Raw genomic sequence first — 15,348 nt, 5'->3', positions numbered from 1 at the left:
GCCTCCGCCGCACTCGTTGAGCTACACCCCCGAGAACCCCGGCATCATGCCCTGCCCCGAAGGCGCCCCTTTACCGGCCTGCCCCCCCCGGGCCCCCCCCCCCCCCCCGCCAGCAGCTGTATACTTATAATTTATATTTATTAGGGACTGTATTATGGAAAGAGTTTGAGGCAGCTCTCTACCTGAATTGAATAACCAATGCAAAAGGTAAGTAAGAGCAGCAGGTTACCTGAAACTCCGAGAGTCCTCCCAGCTTAAGAGCCATAAAGTATGATTATCACTGTGTTCATAGGCTGCCATCCAGTTCACACCACCCCTGCCCCCGAGGGCTTAGCTACACCTTCCACCTCTCCTCGCATCACCCTGGTCATGCTAAGGAGTGGGTCCCCTGAGAGCTGCTGGAGCTTGTGAAAACTCGCCTGTGTCCATCATGCTGGGGAATGTATTTCCTTATGGGGCCTAAATCTCCCTCCCCACACCCCCAGCTGCTTCCTGGCTTTTTCCCAATCAGAATAGCATCCTGATGATCCGGCGTGTTTCGTTTCAATTTGTCTTGATTCCTATTCTTTGGAGACAGCTCGGTGGATAGATTTTACTACCTTATGTCCCCCAAAGCTGCTCTACTCCTCACCTGGGTCACATTTTAATGTATCCTCTTTTGTCCATCCAGTGACACAGTCATCTATGAACAAACCCAACATCTTTGGCCAGAGAAAAACTCCGATGGGTAAAGAGAGGCACACAATCTCTCTCTTTCCTGTTGTTCTTTTGGGGGAGAAACTCAGTAGCTCTACTGTTTCCTGCTTTTCTTCCCCAAATTGCCTTTGCGGATTGTATTTGCTTTTCTGTTACTGGGTCATGGCCAAGCTTGTTTCGACATCCAGTAAAAGCCTGAAGCTTAGAGCAGCAGTCCTCAATCTCCGCTGTTCATTAGGATTGCCTGAGATCTTTTTAAATTCCCAATACCTTGGCCACACACCAGACTCCTTGCAAAAGGATTTCTGGGCAGAGAACCCAGGCATCAATATTTGTTTCAAGCTTCCTAGGCTGATTCCAGCATATAGCCAGGGATTTTCAAGTGTTTCAACCTTAGAAGCTTATCATTCTTTAGAATTATCGGGGACCCTGAAGAGTTTCTGTTTACATGCATCATCTATATAGATACTTAGTAAATGAGCTGTCAAAACAGAAAAAAATTATTAATTCACTTAAAAACAGTGGTAATAAGCCCATTGTATATTAATATAAATAATTTTATGAAAAACAGTTATACTTTTCAAAATAAAAAATTTAGAAATGGCATTGTTTTACATACATTTTCCAATCTCTTTAATGTCTGGCTTAATGAAAGAGAATTGGATTCTTAAAGCTGCATCTACAGGCAGTCTCTTGTGATTCCAGCATGTCTTGTGGCTTCTGAAAATCTCTTCATAGCCATGCAAGAATGAGAATAAAAAAGCCAAATTTAGTACTATTATGAAAGTAGCTTTGACTTGGTAGACCCCCTGGGGGTCCCTGGACAGCCCTTTGAGAACTGTTGTGCTAGAAGGCTGTAGAGGATGTGACTGCCAGATGGGTTAGTTATGGTTAGTTATTAACCTCTCCAGGGTTTCGCCCTCTGTGACAAGCACTTACTTTCAGTTACCTCTCTTCTCCCTGCCCTTATGCCAATTGGCCTCTAGAGGGAGCCGGAGGCCCTTGATGGCAACCCAGACAGGCGTGCTGACCCTGGGTGGAGTTTAAGGAGTAAGATAAGGGCCGAAAGATCTTGGGCTATAGGAAAAGGAGTTCGGGTTTTGACTTCTGTCACAGTCTCTCCCAGTCAGTCTCTCTCTCTCTCAGAAGGCTTGCAGTGTTTGACCTTTTTCTTTGGAGGCCTGCCCTTTGTTATTTTCCATCAGGAGCCATCAGGGTAGGGCCTGGAGCAATGGTTTCCAAACTTCATGCTCCTCAGAATCAGCTGGACAATTGGTTTAAAACGCAGCTTCCTGGGCCCCTACCCTCAAAATGTTGATTGCGTAGAATGCAGATGAGGCATATGAATCAGCATATTGAAATCGGCCCCTGAGGTGATTCTAATCCAGGTGTTCTGAGGACCCTGCCTTGAGAAACCATGACCTGGGAGAAGCAGCCATCTGGGCCCCAGTATTCAGGCTCCCAGCTCAGTGGGGAAGCTGCTTCTCTGCCTCTGCCTCTCCCCCTGCTCATGCTCTCTCTCTCTCTCAAATGACTAAATAAAATCTTTTTTAAAAATTGCCTTCAAAAGAATCAATGAAACAAGATGGGATTGGGAGGGAGACAAACCATAAGTGACTCTTAATCTCACAAAACAAACTGAGGGTTGCTGGGGGGAGGGGGTTTGGGAGAAGGGGGTGGGATTATGGACATTGGGGAGGGTATGTGCTTTGGTGAGTGCTGTGAAGTGTGTAAACCTGGCGATTCACAGATCTGTACCCCTGGGGATAAAAATATATGTTTATAAAAAATAAAAAATTTAAAAAAAGAAAAAAAATTGCCTTCAAGGGCGCCTGGGTGGCTCAGTGCATTAAGCCGCTGCCTTCCGCTCAGGTCATGATCTCAGGGTCCTGGGATCGAGCCCCGCATCTGGCTCTCTGCTCAGCAGGGAGCCTGCTTCCCTTCCTCTCTCTCTGCCTGCCTCTCTGCCTACTTGTGATCTCTCTCTGTCAGATAAATAAATAAAAATCTTAAAAAAAATAAAAATTGCCTTCAACTCTCACTTTTCTTCTCTCTTCCAGAATTTCTTGTTTTGTTATTTTACATGGACTCTGTCATTGTTTCCAAATGGAAACATGCTGAAGAATGTTCAGTGGAATCATCCAAGAATCAACTAAAATCAAGCAGCATGGCCCAAAAGCACCAAGTGAAAAAACTGAAAATGTTCTAACGCGGAGAAGGGGACATTTGACACAGATCAGGGAGCTGTCTCTGCCTGTATGAAGACTTGTTTTAAGTGACTTTACAAGTAAAATTCAGACAGTGGTTGGAAACTCGGAGACAAAATATTTTGGTTCATTCTGTAGAATTTTCTAAAATCAGAGCTGCCCTGAGGGGTAGTAGACTGTCTTGGGAGTGATGAGCTTGCCATCACTAGAAGTATCCAAATATAGCTCAGACAGTAATTTGGTAGGGATGACATGGAGTGGGTTCGGCCACAGGTTGGCTGATTGAAGAGGACTGTGAAGGTCCTTGCCAACCTAGAGGTCTTGACTTAGGAACCGAACAAATAGAATGCTTTTGTTCTTGTAGTGCCCTGTTTATTTCTCAGTGAAGACCTCCTACACAAGAAACACACAAGACCAGACAAACCTGTACCTCTTCATAAGGAACAAGAGCTGTACATGTGCTTTGATTTGCAGGCAGTGAGGGCTTCTGCGAGTTCATGCACGTGCTGGGTGCTCTGTGCTGTCTTCCATCTCTCCGCATGCCAAGTGCATCAGAGCCTTGGGCTTTGGAGCAGGGTCCCAGGACCCGCAGTAGTGACCTTACCTGGGAACTTCCTGGAAATCCAGACTCTCGAGCCTCATTTCAGACCTACTGCAATTTAACACCCACCACTGACATTAGAGGCAAAAAAAACATGTTTCTAACACCAAGTAGTCTATAACGGAAGTCTCCATAAGGAGAGGGACAGTGGTTTGTTCATTTCTGAGGGCTTTGCACAGAGCCGACTCTCAGTATGTGCTGATTTGAGGTGGTTTATAAAACGAGATAGTGAAGGAAGGGTGGGAGCCGTGCTGCGGGGAGATGGCTGGATGGGGGTCCTGGAGGGGGAGTTAGAAATCAGTAGGAAGATTCTAAAGATAGTTTTGGGGAAAAAAACCTGATCTACTTCCCTATTTTGTCCTGAGCTCATCGGGGTCTCCAGTCAACATTACTGCTTAGGCTGGCTGTTGCAAGGCTGCCCCAGATGAGGGCACTTCCTCAGTTTGTCTGGCTGTGGACTGGGTCAGTAGCCACCATGTGGCAGGGAGAGAACGTGCTCCCTCTGCTGGCTGGTGTCTCTCCTGTACCCAGAGCTACTGCCCATTTTTTTTTTTTTTTTACTCTATTTGCTAGCTACTGTGGCATGACAAATTAACTCAAAATTTAGTGGCCTAAAACACTAATAAACATTTGTTATCTCACATACTTTCTGTGGATCAGGAATCCAAGAGCAGCTTAGCCAAGTGATTTTAGTTCGGGTAACTTCAGAATGTCTGGCAGGGCTGTCATCGTCTTGACCGGGGCTGGAGGATCTGCTTTCAACATGTTTCCCCTCATGCTGTTGCTGCCCCCTTCCCGAGTGCCCTGAGCCTGGGCAGATGCAGCTTATTCCATATATGACTTGTGACTTTTTCAGGCCCCAGCATTTGCCCTAGCCTCCTGATGCTGCAGACCTTCTTCTCCTGGCACTCCAATCAGAGAGGCCCAAGAGGACCTTTTTCCAGCTCCAGGTGCTACATGGCCCACCGCTGGCCCACAGACGGCACCCATTTATCCACTGACCCAAGAAACTGAAACTGTTTGGCGTTCCCAACCAGTGCTTCAGACTTCTCCCAGCATATGGTCGTCAAAGCAGTTAAACAATTTCCTCTCACCCACTGAATGACTCAGAAAAGAGTCAGACCCTCAACTCCCCAGAGAAGCATCTCAGACCTTCTGAGATTTTCCACTGAAGAATCCATTCCCACTCTAGATTCATGAGGAAATGAATAGTCCAGTTGTCTCCAAAGAGAGCATCTTCACCTAATCCCTGCCCCACTATCCTGGGGCCTTTCCATACCCTTCGCGTCCTTAGAGTGGTATGAGATTGTGATGATCACATAGCAAGTTCTTATTCATTGCCTTTAAGATTCTGTGCATGGTGATTTAGTGCCTCACACTGGACATGCAAAGCTATTACATCTTAACGTCTTTCGCAATTTGAATTTTAACCTCCTGCTACACAAGTGTGTATGAAGTTCACGTTCTTCCCCTGGGACTGGTGGACCTCAGCCAAAAAGGGATATTTGAATAGCTCTTCAAGGGTTGGATGGGCAAGGAGAAGTAGAAGAGTAATGAACAGGAAAGGTCTTACGTGAACAAGGACTGTATTTTAAGGGGTTCCCCAAACTTCCCCAGACTTAGAGAAGGTTTGATCAACCCAAGGTACACATGACATCTTCGGAGAGCTGGGAATGGGAGAATGGGGTAAAGCTGCCCTTTCTGAGACTCAGCTTTGCTCTACCTAAGTCACATTCTAATGGGTGTCTCAGCGTTCAACCCCCACCCCCCCAATACTAAATGAGTTCTCACTAAATGCCAGGCACTGTGTCTGACACTGGGGCTACCAAAGCAGAGACCCCACTTCAAAGTGCAGCCCTCGGGCCAGGTGTGAGTTTAAACTACTTAGTGGAGGAGCCATGAACAAAATTCTTTCAACTATGCCTGACCTCCAGATTATTTTTCCAAGTAGCTGCACCATTTTACATTCCCACCAGCAATGTACAAGAGTCTCTATTTCTCCACATCGTCTCCAATGCTTGCTGTTGTCTTCTTCTTCTAGCTTCCCTACAGGTGTGAGATGGTATCTTGTGTGTCTTTCTCTTTCTCCCTCTCTCTCTCTCTCTCTCTTTTTAACTAATCTCTACACCCAATGTGGGGGGCTCAAACTCAAAACCCTGAGATCAAGAGTCACATGCTCTACAGACTGAGTCAACCAGGTGCCCCTCATCGTGTTTTTTTTTTTTTTTTAAGATTTTATTTATTTATTTGACAGAGAGAGAGAGATCATAAGTAGGTAGAGAGGCAGGCGGAGAAAGAGGGGGAAGCAGGCTCCTTGCTGAGCAGAGAGCCCGATGCAGGGCTCGATCCCAGGACCCTGAGGTCATTAACTGAGCTGAAGGCAGAGGCTAAACCCAGAGAGCCACTCAGGCGCCCCCCTCATTGTGGTTTTTGATATGTATTTCCTTATTAATGAATGATGTTGAGTATTGTTTTATGTTCTTATTGGCCATTTGTATACGTTTTTTGGAGAAAGTCCTATTCAAGTTCCTTGTCCATTTTAAAACTGGTTATTTATTTATATTCTTATTGTTTAATTGTAAGTATATATTCTAAATACAAATCCTTTATGATATATTCTAGATCTAAGCCCCTTATGACTTGTAAATATTTTCTCCTATTCTCTGAATTCTTTTCACTTTTTTGATGGTGTCCTTTGAAACGCAAGAAATTTTAATTTATACAAAGTCCACTTTGTTTATTTTTCTTTTATTACTTGTGATTTAGGCGTTGTAACTAAGAAAGCATTGCGTAATCCAACAACGATTTACTTCTATATTTTCTTCTAAAGCTTTACAGTTTTAGCATTTTCATTTTGGTCCTGGATCTATTTTGAGTTAATTTTTGTATATGGTCTAAAGTAGAGGCTCCAAAGTCATTGTTTTGTTTTTTATCCGATTGTTCCAGGACCATTTGTTGAAGAGATTATCTTTTCTCCAGTGAATGGTCTTGGCACCCTGGTCAAAAAGCAATTGACCATAAGTGGGATGGTTTATTTCTGGATTTTCAGTCTTGTTGAATTGATCCGTTTTGTCAGCCCTTATGCTAGGTCCGTAGTGTAGTGTGATAGTGGGTTTTGAAACAACAAAGTCTGAGCTCTCCAGCTTTGTCCTTCTGTTGCAAGATCATTTTGACTATTGTGGGTCCCTTGAATAGCCACATGAATTTTGGGATCAGTTTGCCAGTGTCTACAAAAAGAGGATCATATTATTTTCTGACTTTCATTAGAGCAATATGGTATATTGTGAGGTTGATTTTCGGATGTTGAATCAATCATGCATTCCTAGAAAAAAATCACATTTAGTCATGATATATAATCCTTTTTATTTGTTGCTGGTTTCAGTTTGCTTGTATTTTGTTGAGGATCGCACATAGTGTCTTTGACAAATATTTGTTGAATGAATGCATGAATTATGCATGCATGAATGTTTACAGACGGAAGGCCTCTCTTCTACAGGCAGACCTTAAAATATATGCATACAGATTTTGCACATAATTTTAGGAAATTCAAGGACATGAAATTAAGTACCCCTGAAGAGTTTGGCTGGATGTATTATTGTGGGATCCTGTAGAGAGGAGGTGGTTGTGTTGAAGCAGAAAGAACACTGATTGGAATCAAAAGACAGGGATAATAGCTTTAATTTGCTAATTCCTGGGTGAGATAAGGGGTATAGTTATCTTATTTTGATAGAATGATATTTGATAGACTCTGTTTCTTCATCTAGATAATGAAAATGGGAGGGAAAGCTTGGAGAAGATGTATATTTTAATGAGCAAACTCTCAGATACTTTCTCATTCTAATAATCCATAATTTTCTAAAATACTGTGTGAAATTCAATTGTAAGAACTCTTTATATAATTTTTGTAGTTCTTGTTTAATGTCTCTGGAGTTGCTTTGGTGAGAAAGATACATAAACGATCTCACTCTAGTATGATAAATGCAAAATTTATTTATAGGAGCACAGAAAAGAAGATGGCTAATCCTCTTTAAGAGGGTATGATTAAGCTTACAAAGAAGACGACACGTGAGCTGGGTCTTTGAGAGACACATAGGAGTTCTCAAGCTACAGAAGGAAGGAGGGGGACGATGATATTTTTCAATATTTCAGCTAGTAGGTTTTCTGTTTCTAAATGTTATTTAAAACTTTTCAAGAGGTAAATTTTTTATTTGCTTCTAAAGTGTTCTCATAAATAGTATGTGAAAGAAAAATCCCTTGGTCTAATATGGACTTTTCTATCTACAGAGGACTCAATAGTGTGTTATCTTACTCTGGATTTTCTGGACTGAGACTGTGACTGAGGTTAATTGGAACAGACAGCAAGACTCTGATTTTAGGGGTCTTTAAGTGATAGTGGAGCCTTCTGGGTGTCAGATTGCAGTCAACATGACTGAACGATTCTTTGGTTCTGATTTTATTCCTTTCCAGATGTCATGTCCCCACTTCTCCAGCAGGGGGCGTGCTTTTAAAATTATGTTCCTTCACGAATAAGATTTCACGTCCTTTTTACTTTTGGTTCGTGAACTTTCGTTTTTGTGCATTCGTCTCATCTGTAATTTGCTTAGGGTGCAGGAAATAGGAAATATTTAAAACGAGGTTCACTTCAGATCACAAACAAGAAGTCAAAAAACATTGTTCTCAACAGGAAAAAACTAGGTGGTAATGAGCGCTTTGCTTTAAGGAAGTGCGACAAAGCCCAGGTTCAAGCTTGCAAGGTGAAGTGAAAAGGAGGAGCTGCCCAGAAAGCCGAGAGGATAGTAATGCATTTTGAAAACATCTTTGAGATATTTATGTTCAATTGAAAGTGATTTGACTTAGTCCAAACAATTGTTTAAATTGGATTTTATTATTATTATTATTATTATTGCGTTTACACATCTTTCCATTGATAAACAATAAGTGAGCAGCCTGTTCGTTTTGACTACATGCATACGTCTTGGGGAGGGCAGTAGGTCAGGAGACCAGGATTCAACTTCCAACAAAATAGAGAAAATATCATTTGCCTGCCTCCCAGTGTTGTTGAACTAATCAAGTGAGATATCCCATGTAAAAGAGGCTTTGAATATAATTAAGCTGCAGACACACCTAAGTTATTTTTTAAATGGGAGACACTTGGTCCTGCACCTCTTCTCCCGCTGGTTGGAGACCCTATACTCAAAGGGCAAAGTCTTTGATGAATCGTGGAGCATTGCCTTTCTTGGAGGGAGGCCAGATTCACTCAAACCTTAAATGTAAGACACCTTTGTCATTAAGGCACAGAGTCTTAGACTAACAAAAGATTTCTCCTTGGAATAGAAAACCCGGGCCTTGTTCGTGATTCTCCTAAATACAAGTTTTCTGTGGAAACTAGCCCCCCCAAATTACAGCAGTAATCTAGATATGCATATTAATTCATTTTGTTCAACAAATAGTTGTTGAACATTTGCTCTGCGCTGGACACTGGGTATATACACAAGGGATATTTCAGTGAATAAAATACACAAAAATCTCTGTCCCATTGGACCTTTCATTTTTGTGTGAGGCAGTAATTACTAGGGTTTTTTGTTTGTTCATTTAATAGGATATAGAAATGCTGCCGGGAAGTGTGCCTTTTCTACGCTAACATATTTACTGAGAAATAATGAGCAAACCTCTGGGTCCTTAAATAAAAATATTGACTTTTTAAATTCCATCTGACTCTTGAGTGGCATTTCATTAAGAATTTGGTTTTGCCTGTTGTCAATACTATTTATTCAGAATAGATAGAAGAAAGAGAAAGAGAATGGGATTGGTGATAGACACAGTTCTCATAGACCCCCATTCATGCTGCGGACTTCCTAGCCCAGGAACCCAGAATTTCTATGTCCTTTTCCTTTTTCTGCTTTCTATCAGACTGTCTTGTATGTCCTGGGCCCATCACCAACATTTGTGGGGCCCAGGGCAAGGATACCAAGGTGATCTATATACCTACATACCTTATATTTAATTATTTAAAACTTATAAAAGAAGTAGACAATCTGAGAAGTGGTACACTTTGACATATGTACCATTATAATGACCTAGAGGGCTAGGTTTAATTTAGAATTTTCAGACTGTCCCAAGTACCATGTTGGAACATGGTGGATAGGGAGACCTGAGCCCCGACTCCTGCTCACCCCTCCCACCCCAGCCCTGTTCTCAGTTATACCCCTTTAATGCAAGGGGTATAAACACCCCAGACTGCCCCTTTGAGCAGCAGATCTTTGGTCACTTTATGGCTGGAGATTATCACCCCACTGGTGAAGTCTACTGTCCTTGACCTTACGGACAAGGTCTGCAGAAGACCTCAAAAAGGAAGAAACTTAGTGGAGGTAGAGGAAGGGACTCTGCTGGATTCCACATCCCTTTGGCCCCATGACTTCCTTGCCCATAAGGAGGGATATTGTTTCTAGAAGGCTGGAACCGAACCCTCAAAACCATATGTCCCAGGACAGGACCCCTCCTTCCTGGATCTAAAAGTAAGACCACTGTGTCCTGATGCCCACTCCAATTTTCTAATCATGCACAGTGCCTGGCATGTTCTCTTTCAAATAGCCTTGGAGGCAGGAGCTGATGTGCTGCCACCCATGCGTGTCCAATCCTGCTGTGCTAGGGCTGTGGGCTGTGCTAGGAAAGCATTTCATACATAAAACCCAGTTCCCAGCATTCTGTGCGGCCAGACATCACTAAATAAAACTGCTTTTCATTGTCATTATTACTCTTTGACTTTTGTGGTCAAATGTTGAAAATCAAGCACCACGAAGTCTTCATTTGTTTTCGTTCATCATAGCCAGCTTTCTTTTGTCTCAGTTTTAAGCCCTCAGTCTGGCTTCATCACTGGGTTTATGTCAAATTAATTGCACAATTTCTCTGTTTGCTTTGGTAACATGCAGCTTATCGTTTTTAGACACTTTTGGGTTATAATTACATAAAAACACACTGAGAAACATTGGTACATTTCTATTCTCCCCAAGTATTTTTTAAAGCTGTTTAGAACAGTGCTTGGAACCAAGATACTTATTTCTTTCAGTCCTTGGGCAGCTGGCGAGGCCTGGGTTGGCTCAGCTCCGTGGCTCCTGGATGATACTTTCTGGAAGCTTCATTTCTTTACCCCAATATGCCCTGAAGCTAAAGAGATTAGGGAGCTTGGCAGAAGTAGTTTCACTTCCAATGTCTTGGGGATCCACGCGTTTAGGGTCATTCTGAGTTATGAATCTAAACAATACTGGTATTTCCTCCAATTTTGCAGTTTATTTGCTCACCTCAATCTTCCGAAATGCCTGTCCTTCCTCTTCCTAATTTCTCCAGGTTCTACTTACTCTTTCAATGCCTGCTTAATTTTAGTCAACCATCAAACAGGTGCAAAGTTCTTTTGTTCCAGACATCATGCTCACCTTCTCCATGAAGCCTCCCTTGACCATGGTGGTTGGCCATGGGCTCAGAGTGTGTTTCATTCCCACCTTTTTTTTAAAGATTGATTTATTTAATTTTATTAAAGATTTATGTATTTATTTTAGGGAGAGTGCATGCAAGCTGGGGGAGGGGCAGAGAGTGAGGGAGAGGGAGAGAGAAACTCGGGCAGACTCAGCATGGAGCATGACGTGGGGCCCCATCTTACCACCCTGAGATCACAACTTGAGCCGAAATCAAGCATGGGTCGCTTGACCGACTGAGCCACCCTTTTGTTCCCAGGTTTTGTCTGCACATAGTGCTGTGTCATTTCAGTTCTGGCTTCACTAGAAACCATAGCTCAATGAGATTTAAGATCCCAATGAAGTTATAAATCTTTGAAAGAAAACGCTGCTTCTTATAAACCCTTGTGATTCTCACTCCACCTACTGAAGTGCACCTAACATCTATATAAAATCTGTTGACTAATTGATCGTGACTGTAGTCACAATAAATACCATTTCCCGAGTACAGTGCTGAAAGCAGTCAGTCCAGAGTCACACCAAACTGGACTGAATCCTGACAGTGCGGCTGGTCAACCTGCCATCCAGGCCACTGATGTCACTAGTTCCTCACTTGTAAAATCGAGATCAGAATGGCAGCTCCTTTCTGGGATTCTTTGAGAATTTAGTGAGCAGATCACTGAAAGAACTAAGTGAAAGAGTCACCATTCAGAGAGTGTTAGGTAAGAATGATAATAAGCATGACATTCCAGGCAAAGGAGGTGTTCTTTTCTGTGTCTTACCATTAACTCTTACTATAGTTCTACAAAGTAGGAACTCTCCTTAGACATATTTTATAGACAAGTAAGCCGAAGTTTAAGGAAGGGAAGTCTCTGGCCCATGATCACAGAACAGGATTGGAGCCCTGGCAAGCCGGCTGCAGAGCACCACCCCCATTTTTTCCATTTTATTTTATTTCTTTGCAGTATTCCAAAATATATTGTTTATGCACCACACCCAGTGCTCCATGCAATACATGCCCTCCTTAATACCCGCTGCCAGGTCACCCAGTCCCCTCCCCCTCCCTTCCAAAACCCTCAGGTTGTTTGTCCACAGTCTCTCATGATTCATCTTCCCCTCCGATTTCCCCCAACTCACTTCTCCTCTCCATCTCCCCATGTCCTCCATGTTATTTCTTATGCTCCACAAGTAAGTGAAATCATATGATAATTGACTCTCTCTGCTTGACTTATTTCACTCAGCATAATCTCTTCCAGTCCCATTCATGTTGATAGAAAAGTTGGGTATTCATCCTTTCTGATGGAGACATAATACTCCATTGTATATGTGGACCACATCTTCTATATCCATTCATCCTTTGAAGGGCATCTTGGTTCTTTCCACAGTTTGGTGACTGTGGCCATTGCTGCTATGAACATTGGGGTACAGATGGCCCTTCTTTTCACTACATCTGTATCTTTTGGGTAAATACCCAGTAGTGGTATAGAGTAGGGAAGCTCTATTTTTAATTTTTTGAGGACTCCCCACTCTGTTTTCCAAAGTGGCTGCACCAGTTTGCATTCCCACCAACAGTGTAAGAGGGTTCCACTTTGTCCAAATCTTCTCCAACACATGTTGTTTACTGTCTTGTTGATTTTGGCCATTCTAACCAGTGTAAGATGGTATCTCCATGTGGTTTTGATTTGAATCTCCCTGATGGCTAATGATGATGAACATTTTTTCATGTGTCTGTTAGCCATTTATATGTCTTCATTGAGAAGTGTCTGTTCATGTCTTCTGCCCATTTTTTGATATGATTATCTATTTTGTGTGTGTTGAGTTTGAGGAGTTCTTTATAGATACTGGATATCAGCCCTTTGCTGTAGTGTCATTTGCGAATATCTTCTCCCATTCCATGGGTTGCCTCTTTTTTTTGTTGACTGTTTCCTTTGCTGTACAGAAGCTTTTGATCTTGATGAAGTCCCAAAAGTTCATTTTCACTTTTGTTTCCTTTGCCTTTGGAGACATGTCTTGAAAGAAGTTGCTGTGGCCAATGTCGAAGAGGTTACTGCTTATGTTCTCCTCTAGGATTTTGACAGATTCCTGCCTCATGTTGAGGTCCTTTATCCATTTCAAGTTTATCTTTGTGTATGGTGTAAGAGAATGGTCGAGTTTCATTTCTCTACAAATAGCTGTCTAATTTTTTTTTTAAATAGCTGTCCAATTTTCCCAAAACCATTTATTGAAGAGACTTTTTTCCTGCTTTGTGTAAGATTATTTACCCATAGAGTTGAGGGTCCATATCTGGGCTCTCAACTCTGTTCCACTGGCCTATGTGTCTGTTTTTGTGCCAGTACCATGCTGTCTTGATCACAGCTTTGTAGTAAAGCTTGAAATCAGGCAACGTGATGCCCCCAGTTTTGTTTTTCTTTTTCAGCATTTCCTTAGCAATTTGGGGTCTCTTCTGATTCCATACAAATTTTAGGATTGTTTGTTCCAGCTCTTTGAAAAATGCCGGTGGAATTTTGATCGGGATGGCATTGAAAATATAGATTGCTCTAGGCCATATATACATTTTAACAATGTTTATTCTTCTGATCCATGAGCATGAGAATGCAGAGACCCCCTTTTTTAACCACTACAGGATGCCAAGTGGCAAAGAGGGTATCAGAATCTAATGGCGCTATACCTGTCCAGGCCCCTGTTAAAGAAACATGCAGGGAAGGTGCAAAGCTTTCTAGGTAAAGAAGACCTGCCCTAAACTGAAATGGGGGTTCTGATTTGTCTGAGCATGTGCACGACCTGGTAGCAAGTTTGGGGAAAGTCAGTGAGGGGGGGCAGGGCACAGGGTGTGTCCTGGTGCCCTATGTGGAGAAAGGAGGGTAAGGAACAGAGTATGGCATTTGGTTCTATACTCTCGGAGTCCTCTAGGGCCAGAGGCGGCAGAGAGATGATGAAGCAGTTGTTTTCATGAGGGATGCTGAGACACAGAGGGAGAGGCAGCCTGGCTGGAGGCCCAGCGACAGACTGTGACATGGAACGCAGCTGGGCAGGCGTGACTGTGGTGCAAGGCAGGTGCGCCGCCTTGCGTGGTCACCCTCCGTGGTAGGCAGGGCACCCTGGGTGCAGACGTTTGTGTTCTCACTGAGGACTCCAGCAGGAGCAGTGAGGCAAGGGGACCCCAAAGTGGCTTCCTGGGCAGAGCAAGAGTAGAAGCTCTTGAAAAGCGCTGGAAGCACCTGGAGGTGCTTCTGGGACTCATACTGAGCTGTGGTTGTTCATCATGCAAACGAACACAAGACAGTGAAAGCCAGGTGCTTCCTTCTTACGGACCGAATTGTATCCCTCCAAATTCGTATGTTGAGGTCTGACTCCCAGTTCGTTGGAATTCGGAGATGACGCCTTTAAAGAGGTGATTAAGTGAAAGTGGGGCTGTTAGGATGGGCGCCAATCCAACACAGCTGGTGGCCTTACAAGGAGAGGAAAAGATGCCAGGCGCAGGTGCACAGGGGGGAGGGCAGCACATACAGAGGCAAGAAGACAGCCATGTGCGTGGCAAGGCCAGAGGCTTCTCCCAGCACTCTGATCTTGGACTTCCAGCTCCCGGAGCTCTAAGAAAATAAATTTTTACTGTTTAAGCCACCTCATCTGTGGTATTTTTTATGGCAGCCCTAGCAAACTAGTACACTGTTCTTAAAGAAGATCCACTTCATGCCTCTAGGCTGGTGAGGCCTGGGGCAACTTGCGGGCGACTCACATTTAACTCTTACTCTCTGTGCTTTAAGGCAGGAAGGATTCATTTTACAGACTAGGAAAGCAAGGTCAGGAAAGGAAAATAGCCTGTCCAAGATCACACAGCAACTAAATAACAGAGGATTCAAATACAGGTCTTTGTGACTCCCCAGTTCATACTCCATGTGATACCGTGTACCTTCTCCCACACCATCACCTGTGATGTATTTTATCCACATACTAATCATTCACTCAGTGATTAATGAGATCAGCACATCTCCTTATTGCCCTGATGATCCAAGAAAATGGTTCTTCATTTATGAATTGAGTACAATTGACTGTGAGGTAGCATCAAATCTACAAACACGGGCTGACAAAGGAAAATTCGATTTCTCTCTCTCTCTTTTTTTTTAAAGATTTTATTCACATTTGAGAGAGAGAGCGAGAGCACATGTGGGAGCACACAAGTTGGGGGGCAGGTGCAGAGGGAGAGGAAGAAGCATGCTCCCCATTGAGCAGGGAACCTGATGGGGGACTTGATCCCAGAACCCTGAGATCATGACCTGAGCCGAAGGCAGCCACTTAAGCAACTGAGCCACCCAGGCGCCCCAGAAAATCCGATTTCTTAAAATCATTTAAAAAATATTTCTAGGGCACCTGGGTGGCTCAGTGGGTTAAGCCGCTG

Source organism: Mustela nigripes, chromosome 9 (assembly GCF_022355385.1).
Source record: "Mustela nigripes isolate SB6536 chromosome 9, MUSNIG.SB6536, whole genome shotgun sequence".
Lineage (NCBI taxonomy): Eukaryota > Metazoa > Chordata > Mammalia > Carnivora > Mustelidae > Mustela > Mustela nigripes.
The sequence above is the reverse complement of the archived record's forward strand: the minus strand, read 5'-3'. Positions refer to the sequence as shown.